The following is a 10790-nucleotide window of genomic DNA, read 5'->3' as shown; positions in this document are numbered from 1 at the left end:
TTTTTTTTTTTTTTTTTTTTGAGACGGAGTCTCGCTCTGTCGCCCGGGCTGGAGTGCAGTGGCCGGATCTCAGCTCACTGCAAGCTCCGCCTCCCGGGTTCACGCCATTCTCCGGCCTCAGCCTCCTGAGTAGCTGGGACTACAGACGCCCGCCACCTCGCCCGGCTAGTTTTTTGTATTTCTTAATAGAGACGGGGTTTCGCCATGTTAGCCAGGATGGTCTCGATCTCCTGACCTCGTGATCCGCCCGTCTCGGCCTCCCAAAGTGCTGGGATTACAGGCTTGAGCCACCGCGCCCGGCCCTTTGAGTCATTTTAAGCAAATCTTGAGGACCCACCCCCCAAAACAGCATGTTAAGATGGTGTTTGTTTTATGTCATGCCATCTTGCCACCAGCTTTAGAAGAAAAACATAAATAAAAGGACTATTATATTTACATTAAATATTTCCAGGTCACAAGACATTAAAAAAACTGTTTTTATTCGTCTTCTTCAAGCAAAGAGAAAGTAGTTTTTGAAAGCCACAGAAAGCTCTAAGCTCCCTTGTTTAGACCAAATTAGTGATTGGGTTTTTTTCCTGATTCTCACAGTAGAGTCTTTCTTCCTTTCCTCACGCTATGGAGGCAAGCGGTTTGGGCTGGTTCATAAGTAAATAGGTCATAAACTGCACTCCATTCAAAAGTGACGTCTTTATGAAAGCATTTATTTGTCCTACAGAGAGAGCACTGGCTCATTTCAAATATTGTTCTCAGCCTAGATCAGAATGCTAAAGAGCACACATTGCACATTTTGTTTTAAACACAATAGTTTAATTGTTTGTTTCTTAGTGGTGCCATAAATATTTCCCTGGGAAAGCACTACCAAATAGGTAAGACTTTTAGAAGTCTGTGTGGAATCATACACCTAAATGTCATAACTAAATCTGTTAGACTTTCAGAAGACAGCACAGGAATAAATCTTGGAAAAGGAGTAAATCGTGACCTTGGGTTAGGCAGTGGTTTTTTAGATACAACACCAAAAGCATGGGTGACAAAACAGATAAATTGAACTACCTCAAAATTTAGAAACTTTTGTGCTATAAATGATACCATCAAGAAAATAAAAAGACACTTGGGTATGGTGGCTCGTGCCTGTAATTCCAGCACTTTGGGAGGCCAAGGCAGGTGGATCACTTGAGCCCAGGAGTTTGAAATCACCCTGGGCAACTTAGCAAGACCCTGTCTCTACCAAAAAAATATCAAAATTAGCCAGGCGTGGTAGCACATCCCTGTAGTCCCAGCTACTCAGGAGGCTGATGGAGGATTGCTTGAGCCCAGGAGGTTGAGGCTGCAGTGGGCCATGAGTCTGGGTGACAATGAAACCCTGTCTTTAAAAAAAAAAGCTGAATGCAGTGGCTCACACCTGTAATCCCAGCACTTTGGGAGGCCGAGGTGGGAGGATTTCTTGAGCCCAGGAGTTTGAGAACCACCTGGGCAACATAGCAAGACCTAATTTCTATTAAAGTAATAAAGAAAAAAACCCATGGAATATAGGAAAATATTTATACATATATCCGATAAGAGGCTCGCACATACAGAATATTTAAATAACTTTTACAACTCAACAGTAAGAAAACAACCCAATTAAAACTGAGCAGGCCGGGCGCGGTGGCTCAAGCCTGTAATCCCAGCACTTTGGGAGGCCGAGATGGGCGGATCACGAGGTCAGGAGATCGAGACCATCCTGGCTAACACGGTGAAACCCCGTCTCTACTAAGAAATACAAAAAATAGCCGGGCGAGGTGGCAGCGCCTGTAGTCCCAGCTACTCGGGAGGCTGAGGCCGGAGAATGGCGTGAACCCGGGAGGCGGAGCTTGCAGTGAGCTGAGATCCGGCCACTGCACTCCAGCCTGGGCGACAGAGCGAGACTCCGTCTCAAAAAAAAAAAAAAAAAAAAAAAAAAACTGAGCAGGCCGGGCGCGGTGGCTCAAGCCTGTAATCCCAGCACTTTGGGAGGCCGAGGCGGGTGGATCACAAGGTCAGGAGATCGAGACTATCCTGGCTAACATGGTGAAACCCCGTCTCTACTAAAAATACAAAAACCTAGCCGGGCGCGGTAGCGGGCGCCTGTGGTCCCAGCTACTTGGGAGGCTGAGGCGGGAGAATGGCGTGAACCGCGGGGGCGGAGCTTGCAGTGAGCCGAGATCGCGCCACTGCACTCCAGCCTGGGAGACACAGTGAGACTCCGTCTCAAAAAAAAAAAAAAAAACTGAGCAGAGGGCCAGGTGCAGTGGCTCAAGCTGTAATCCCAGCACTTTGGGAGGCCGAGGCGGGTGGATCATCTGAGGTCACGAGTTCAAGACCAGCCTGGCCAACATGGTGAAACCCCGTCTCTACTAAAAATACAAAAATTGGCCAGGTGTGATGGTTCATGCCTATAATCCCAGCACTTTGGGAGGCCAAGGCAGGTGGATCATTTGAGGTCAGGAGTTCAAGACCAGCCTGACCAACATGGTGAAACCCTGTTCTACAAAAAATGTAAAAATTAGCCAAGTGTGGTTGAAGGCACCTGTAATTCAAGTTACTGGGGAGGCTGAGGCAGGAGAATCCCTGGGAGGTGAAGGTTTTAGTGAGCTGAGATCGTGCCACTGTACTCCAGCCTGGGCAACAGAGTGAAACTCTGTCTCAAAAAAAAAAAAAAAAAAAAAAAAAGCCGGGTGTGGTGACACACGCCTGTACTCTCAGCTACTCGGGAGGCTGAAGCAGGAGAATAACTTGAACCCAGGAGGCAGAGGTTGCAGTGAGCCGGGATTATGCCACTGTACTCCAGCCTGGGCAACAGAGTGAGACTCTCTCTCAAAAAATAAAACTCAGCAGAGGATTTGAACAGACTTTTTTTTTTTTTTTTTTTTTTTTTTGAGATAGAATCTTGCTCTGTCGCCAGGCTGGAGTGCAGTGGCACGATCTCAGCTCACTGCAACCTCTGCCTCCCAGGTTTAAGCAGTTCTGCCTCAGCCTCCTGAGTAGCTGGGACTACAAGCCCACGCTGCCATGCCTGGCTAATTTTTTGTATTTTAGTAGAGACGGGGTTTCACCATGTTGCCCAGGCTGGTTGCGAACTCCTGAGCTCAGGCAATCCACCCATCTCGGCCTCCCAAAGTGCTGGGATTACAGACGTGAGCCACCCCGCCCAGCCTGAACAGACATTTTTAAAAAGAAGATATACAGCCAAGCGTGGTGGCTCACGCCTGTAATCCCAGCACTTTGGGAGGCCAAGGCGGACGGATCACGAGGTCAGGAGATCGAGACCATCCTGGCTAACACGGTGAAACCTGTCTCTACTAAAAATACAAAATATTAGCCAGGCATGGTGGCGGGCGCCTGTAGTCCCAGCTACTTGGGAGGCTGAGGCAGGAGAATGGCATGAACCCGGGAGGCGGAGCTTGCAGTGAGCCAAGATCATGCCACTGCACTCCAGCCTGGGCGACAGAGCAAGACTCTATCTCAAAAAAAAAAAAAAAAGATATACAAATGGCCAATAAACCCATGAAAAGCTGTTCAGCATCATTAGTCATCAGGGAAATGTGCATGAAAACCACAAGGTGCCATTTCATACCCACTAGGATAAAAAAGGTAAGAACAAGTGTTGACAAGGGTGTGGAGAAAACAGTCTGGCAATTCCGCAAAATGCTAAACCTGTGACCCAGCATTTCTTTTATACTGCAGTATATACCCAAGAGAAATGAAAACACATGTCCACACAAAAGCTTGTACACGGACGGCCATAGCAGCATTATTTATCATAGTCACAACAGAAACAAATGTCCATCAACTGATAAATGTATAAACAAAATGTATTTCCATACAATGGAATATTATTCAGCCATAAAAAAGAATGAAGTACTGGTCAAGTGTGGTGTCTCACGCCTGTACCCAACACTTTGGGAGTTGAGACAGGAGGATCGCTTGAGGCCAGGAGTTCAAAACCAGCCTGGGCAACATAGTGAGACCTCATCCGTACAAAATTACGATTAACTGGATGTGGTAACACATGCCTGTAGTCCTAGCCAGTCAGGAAGTTGAAACAGTAGGATCACTTGAACCTAGGAGTTCAAGGTTACAGTGAGCTGTGATTGCCCTCCAGCTTGGGTGACAGAGCAACACCCTGTCTCAAAAAAAATACTGATGCATGCCACATCAATGACACTTGAAAACATTATGCTAAAATGAAAGAAGCCCATCACAAAAGAACCCATAGTATATGATTCTATTTATTTGGAATGTCCGGAATAGACAAGTACAAAGAGACAGAAAGTAGATTCATAGTTGCTTAAGACTCCAAGGATTGGGGGAGGGCAGAGCATATCAATCAGGGTTCAACTAGAGAAACAGAACACATAGGAGATGTATTTTGAGAGGTTTATTGCAAGGGGTTGGCTTAGCCGACTGTGGGGACTGGCCAGGCAAGTCTGAAATCCATAGGGCCGGTAAACAGAAAGGGCAGCTGGAGTTTTCAGGCATAAGTGGGAGCTGCGGTCCACAGATGGAATTTCTTCTTCAGGTAAACCTCAGTTCAGCTCGTAAGGTTTCACCTGATTGAATCAGGCCCACTTAGAAGTCAACTGATTATGGATTTTTTTTTTTTTTTTTTTTTTTGAGACAGAGCCTCACCTGTAGTTGGAACTACAGGTGCGTGGCACCACACCTGGCTAATTTTTGTATTTTATTATTATTATTTTTTTGAGATGGAGGCTCCCTCTGTCACCCAAGCTGGGGTGCAGTGGTGCGATGTTGGCTCACTGCAACCTCCGCCTCCCAGGTTCAAGTGATTCTTCTGTCTCAGCCTCCTGAGTAGCTGAGATTACAGGCATGTGCCACGACGCCTGGCTAATTTTCGTATTTTAGTAGAGACAGGGTTTCACCATATTGACTAGGCTGGTGTCGAACTCCTGACCTCAAATGATCCACCTGCCTCAGCGTCCCAAAGTGCTGGGAATACAGGAGTGAGCCACAGCGCCTGGCCTCATTATGGACTTTTATCACATCTACAGGATAACCTTCACTGAAGCTCCTAGATTCGTATTTGATCACCTGGGGACTGCAGTCAAGTTGACATGTAAACTGGCATGGAAGGGTGGGAAGTGACTTCTAATGGTGTTTCTTTTTGGAGTGAGGTTGCGCAATTCTGTACTGAAAATTATTGAATTGTATACTTTAAATGGGTGAATTATGATGTGTGAATTATATCTCAATAAAGATGGTTTTTGCTTTTGTTTTTGTTTTTGTTTGAGACGGAGTCTCGCTCTGTCGCCAGGCTGGAGTGCAGTGGCGTGATCTCAGCTCACTGCAACCTCCGCCTCCTGGGATCAAGCGATTCTCCTGCCTCAGCCTCCCGAGTAGCTGGGACTACAGGTGTGCGCCACCATGCCTGGTGTATTTTAGTAGAGACGGGTTTTCACCATGTTGGCCAGGATGGTCTCGATCTCTTGACCTCGTGATCCGCCTGCCTCGGCCTCCCAAAGTGTTGGGATTACAGGTGTGAGCCACCGTGCCCAGCCAAAGATGTTTTTTAAAACTGCGTATTTGCACTCCCCTGTTCATAGCAGTACTATTCACAGTTGCAATGAGGTGGAAGCAACCCAAATGTCCATCGGCAGATAAATGGATAAACACGTGATATGTGCATACAGCGGAATGTTATTTGGTCTTAAAAAGGAAGGAAATCTTGTCACATGCTACAATATGGATGAGCAGGCCGGGCGCGGTGGCTCAAGCCTGTAATCCCAGCACTTTGGGAGGCCGAGACAGGCGGATCACGAGGTCAGGAGATCGAGACCATCCTGGCTGACACGGTGAAACCCCGTCTCTACTAAAAAATACAAAAACTTAGCCGGGCGAGGTGGCGGGCGCCTGTAGTCCCAGCTACTCGGGAGGCTGAGGCAGGAGAATGGCGTAAACCCAGGAGGCGGAGCTTGCAGTGAGCTGAGATCCGGTCACTGCACTCCAGCCTGGGCGACAGAGCGAGACTCCGTCTCAAAAAAAAAAAAAAAAAAAAAAAAAAAAAATATGGATGAGCAGGGAGGACTTGTTGCTAAGTGAAATTAAGCCACTCACAAGACAAATTATGGGGGGGGACGTGGTGGCAAAACTCCATCTCAAAAAAAAAAAAAAGCTAAGATGGTAAATTTTGTTTTTTATGATAATAAAATAATGAAAAAAAGACTGTCCTGCGTTGCCCGAGCAGCACCCCTGTTATCTGAACTCTGCCCCAACACCCTTTTCTGTGCCATATAGTGTTGCATATAGTCTCTAAATGAGAACATCCTCAAGGTATAATCAAAATATACTGAGAGAGTTCAGGTGGCACTGGTTCAATTGTTTATCTCTTCATGGCTTATTTAATTTCATTACCTATTTCTAGGAAACCAATGATGGAGATAATGAATTGACAGGATATAAATTTGAGTTACAGTTGTTTGGATTTATTTTTTCCAGTAACTAAGGCAGCTGCTAAAAGCAACTAAAAATCTGGTCTTGGTCGGCGCGGTGGCTCACGCCTGTAATCCCAGCACTTTGGGAGGCCGAGGCAGGTGGATCACCTGAGATCAGCAGTTGGAGACCAGCCTGGCCAACATGGTGAAACCCCATCTCTACTAAAATTATAAAAAGATTAGCCGGGCATGCTGGTGCGTGCCTGTAGTTCCAGCTATTCGGGAGGCTGAGGCAGGAGAATTGCTTGAACCCGGGAGGCAGACGGTTGCAGTGAGCAGAGATCGTGCCACTGCACTGCAGCCTGGGCAACAGAACAAGATTGTGTCTCAAAAAAAAAAAATCTGGTCTCAAATGATAGAAAAGTGACTGCCTGGCCTTCTCTGAGTTCCCTGGGCAGCAAGGAGTCCTCTTCAGGGAAGCAATACATAGCCCAGACTCACCCACGGTACCTACTTGACTGTGTGCTCTGATGTATTCGGAGACTGTCTGGCCTCAGTCTCAGACTGTTAGTGGGGAAGACAAGCAGCCCACAGTTGAAGTCTTGAACCAGGAAGTATTCACCCCCAGTTGGCCAGTCACACTTCCTGGTTTATTACCCCTCTCCACTCTGAGCATCAGTTGCTACTTTGCCACAGTTGACAGATTCACCTAGCAGGCATGGCGGCGGGAGTTGGTGAGGCCAGGCAGGCTGGGGCCTTCTTCCTTCCTTACACTTGCTAGTTTCTCCTGCCGGGAATGCCCTTGCCTTAGCCCAGTGGTTCTCAGCCAGGCCATTGTGTCCCCTAGGCATTTTGGGTTGTGTCACCTTAGGAGGGGCATGCTACTGGCATCTTGTGGGTAGAGGCCAGAGATGCTGCTGAGCGTCTTGCAGTGCACTGGACTGCTCCCACAGCTTTGCGAGCCTAGCTCTTTGTCATCCAGGTCTGACCTAAACTGACCTTTGTTTTGGTGTGTCCTGACCAACCAGCAGAAGGTAGTTTTGTTTTCCTTGTTGCACTATCACTCTATTATATTTTATTTGTTAGTCTTTTATCTACGCCATCTCCCCCCTACCTGCCCACACACAAAATATACTAATGAGCAGGGCCGGGCACAGTGGCTCACTCCTGTAATCCCAGCATTTTGGGAGGCTGAGGTGGGTGGGTCACATGAGGTCAGGAGTTCAAGACCAGCATGGCCAACATGGTGAAATCCCGTCTCTACTAAAAATACAAAAATTAGCTGGGTGTGGTGGTGCACATCTGTAATCCCAGCTACTCGGGAGGCTGAGGAAGGAGAATCACTTGAACCCGGGAGGCGGAGGTTGTAGTGAGCTGAGATCGTGCCATTGCACTCCAGCCTGGGTGACAGAGCGAGACAACGTCTCAAAAAAAAAAAAAAAAAAAAAGAAGAAGAAGAAGAAGAAGAAAAAAACACGCTAATGAGCAATATAAATTCCAAACGTCTACAAAGATTAAGAGACCTGGTTCCTCCTCACTGCTGTATCCCCAGCTTTTTGCACAGGGCATGGGACCCAGTGAGAGGCAATCAGTATTTGTTTCATCAATGAATGAAAGGGATTTAACTTGCTGTAGCAACTCACCTCACCCCTAACCCCAGGGCAGCCCAGCTCCCTGTTCCTTTCAGTCAGGAGGCCTCTGGCTCCTTCCTGCCTTCCCAGCTCCTACCTGCTGTTGAAGCAGTGAAACTCCCTGGGGGAAGCAGACCTGCAGGGCTGAGGGAAGTCTCTGGAGCATTACAATCCTGAGGAGTCGGGGAGAGGAAGGGCTCATGGGAAATAAATAAGGTAAATGGGGAAGGGTGGGGGTGGCGAGAGTCCGTGTATGGGAAAGAAAGGAACTAACTTGTATTGAGCATCCTCCTAGATTCAGGACATAATAATTTCATTTAATCCTGTTAATCTGGGATGAAGACACTAAAGTCTGGCACAATTAAGTACCGTATCTAAGGCCACATGCCAGGAAGTGGCAGAGTTGAGACTTAAATCAAGGGCTGTGTGATTCCAAAGTCCTTGGGGTAAGGGGTGAGGCAAATTGCTACAGCAACTTGAATCCCTTGCTCCAAGGAGCCATGTCGTGAAATCCTTTGGAGAAGCCAGATAAGATGGGTCCTGTCCTCAAAAAGAGTTTCTAATCTGGGTTGTGAGACAGGCAGACACACAAGTTAGATATTAAAGTTGTAGTCGGTATGACCTCTTGACCAGCTTAAGGTACCAGTGTCACTTTGCTGTAATGAAATTAATTGGTCAAACACAGACATACCCAAATTAGTAGGCAGTCCAGTTTCACATTCTGTCTCTCTCCCTCTCCTTCTCTCTCTCTGGCTCCCTCTCTTCCGCCCGAGGGGTTTACTAGGTCTGAATGGCTCAGCCCTAAACCAAAGACACCATGTGGTCATTACCACCTGATCATCTACTGAATATTAGTAATTGCAAGGACTTGAGTGGTGGCCAGTCTTTTACACTCCTATAGCTGATTTGTACCCATGGACAAAGCCATTATCCCAGAGGGAGTCCCAATATACGCCCAGGTGGTTTCAGTCTGTGGCGTATACCACCAAACCTGCTGTGACTAAAAATGACCACAGCAATATTTCTAGTTCCACATGTTCTTGTAGAACCTTGCCATTCCTCCCACCGAAAGGTAGAGTCTAATTTTCCTCCCTTTGAATATGGGCTGACTTGGCCGGGCGCAGTGGCTCACGCCTGTCATCCTAATACTCTGGGAAACTGAGACGAGTGGATCACCTGAGGTCAGGAGTTCGAGACCAGCCTGGCCAACATGGCAAAAACCCATTTCTACTAAAAATACAAAAGTTAGCCAGGTGTGGTGGCATGCGCCTGTAATCCCAGCTACTCGGGAGGCTGAAGCACGAGAACTGCTTGAACCCAGGAGGTGAAGGTTGTGTGAGCTGAGATCGCACCACTACACTCCAGCCTGGGTGACAGAGCGAAACTCTGTCTCAAGAAACAAACCAAAAAAAAAGAATATGGGCTGACCTTAGTGACCTCCCCCTCAATGACCTGGATGCAGCAGAAGTGATACTGTATGACTTCTGAGATTAGGTCATAACCTTCCACCCAGTTGTCTCTCGTTATTGTCACCCTCAGAACCCAACCACCATTCTGTGAGGAAATGCAGGCCCCTTGGAGAGGTCTTGTGTAGGTGCCCACCGACAGGCAGCGTCACCCAGCAGCTCTGTGACGGAGTGAGCCTTCTAGTGATGTCAGCCCCCAGCCTTCAGATCTTCCAGCTGAGACGTTATAAACAGTGAGAACCTGTCCCCGCTGCTGTGCCATGATGGAATTGCTGACTCACAGAATCTGAGCGTAATAGATGCTTTTTGTTGTTGTTGTTGTTTTGAGATAGTCTCGCGCTATTGCCCAGGCTGGAGTGCAGTGGCATGATCTCGGCTCACTGCACCCTCTGCCTCCCAGGTTCGAGCGATTGTCCTGCCTCAGCCTCACAAGTAGCTGGGATTACAAGTGTGTGCCACCATGCCCGGCTAAGTTTTGTATTTTTAGTAGAGATGGGGTTTCACCATGTTGGCTAGTCTAGTCTCGAACCTCTGAGCTCAGGGGATCCGCCCGCCTCGGCCTCCCAAAGTGCTGGGATTACAGGCGTGAGCCACCACGCCTGGCCAGCAAGGGGAATCTTTAGGAAGCACCATGGCACTGCACTGGCTCCTAGAAGCAGGAAAGAGGAGTCAGGAGCTGGGAGGATGCCTTCACAGTTACGCAGGAAGAGATCATGACAGCAGTCCAAGCTAGGATGCCTTTGGGAGGTAGAGGACTAGTACTCTTCATAGACTGGGTTTTATGCCTTGAGGAGGGGAAGGGGAGAGGGACTGTGGGGTCTGAGACCTCTCCCTTAGTTCTGTATATTTGGAGACCACAGCTGTATCAGTTTGGATTGGGTTCAGATGTGAGTAATAGAGACCTTAAAACTCAGGTCTTAAATACAGAATTTATTTCTCAAATAAAAGAAGTTTATACGTAAGCACTCCAGGGCTGATATGACAGCTCCAGGGACATAAGGGACCCAGGCTTGTTTCAGCTTTTCACATTGCCATTCCTGGGGTATAGTCTTCATCTTTAAGGTCTAAAATGGTTGCTGGAGCTGCAGCCATCACATCATAGTTCCAAGAAGCAGAACTCAAGAAGAGGAGAAGGAGTATGTGCCACCTCCCTTCCAAGACTTCCCCAAAGTTCCACCCAATACTTCAGCTTACTCATTGACTGTAACTTAACCTGGCTGCAATGGAGTCTGAAAAATGTAGTCTGTCAGCTGGGAGGCAATATGCTAAGTGAAAAACTGGGATTC

Source organism: Theropithecus gelada, chromosome X (genome assembly GCF_003255815.1).
Source record: "Theropithecus gelada isolate Dixy chromosome X, Tgel_1.0, whole genome shotgun sequence".
In the NCBI taxonomy this organism is placed as follows: domain Eukaryota; kingdom Metazoa; phylum Chordata; class Mammalia; order Primates; family Cercopithecidae; genus Theropithecus; species Theropithecus gelada.
Note: the sequence above shows the minus strand (reverse complement) of the source record.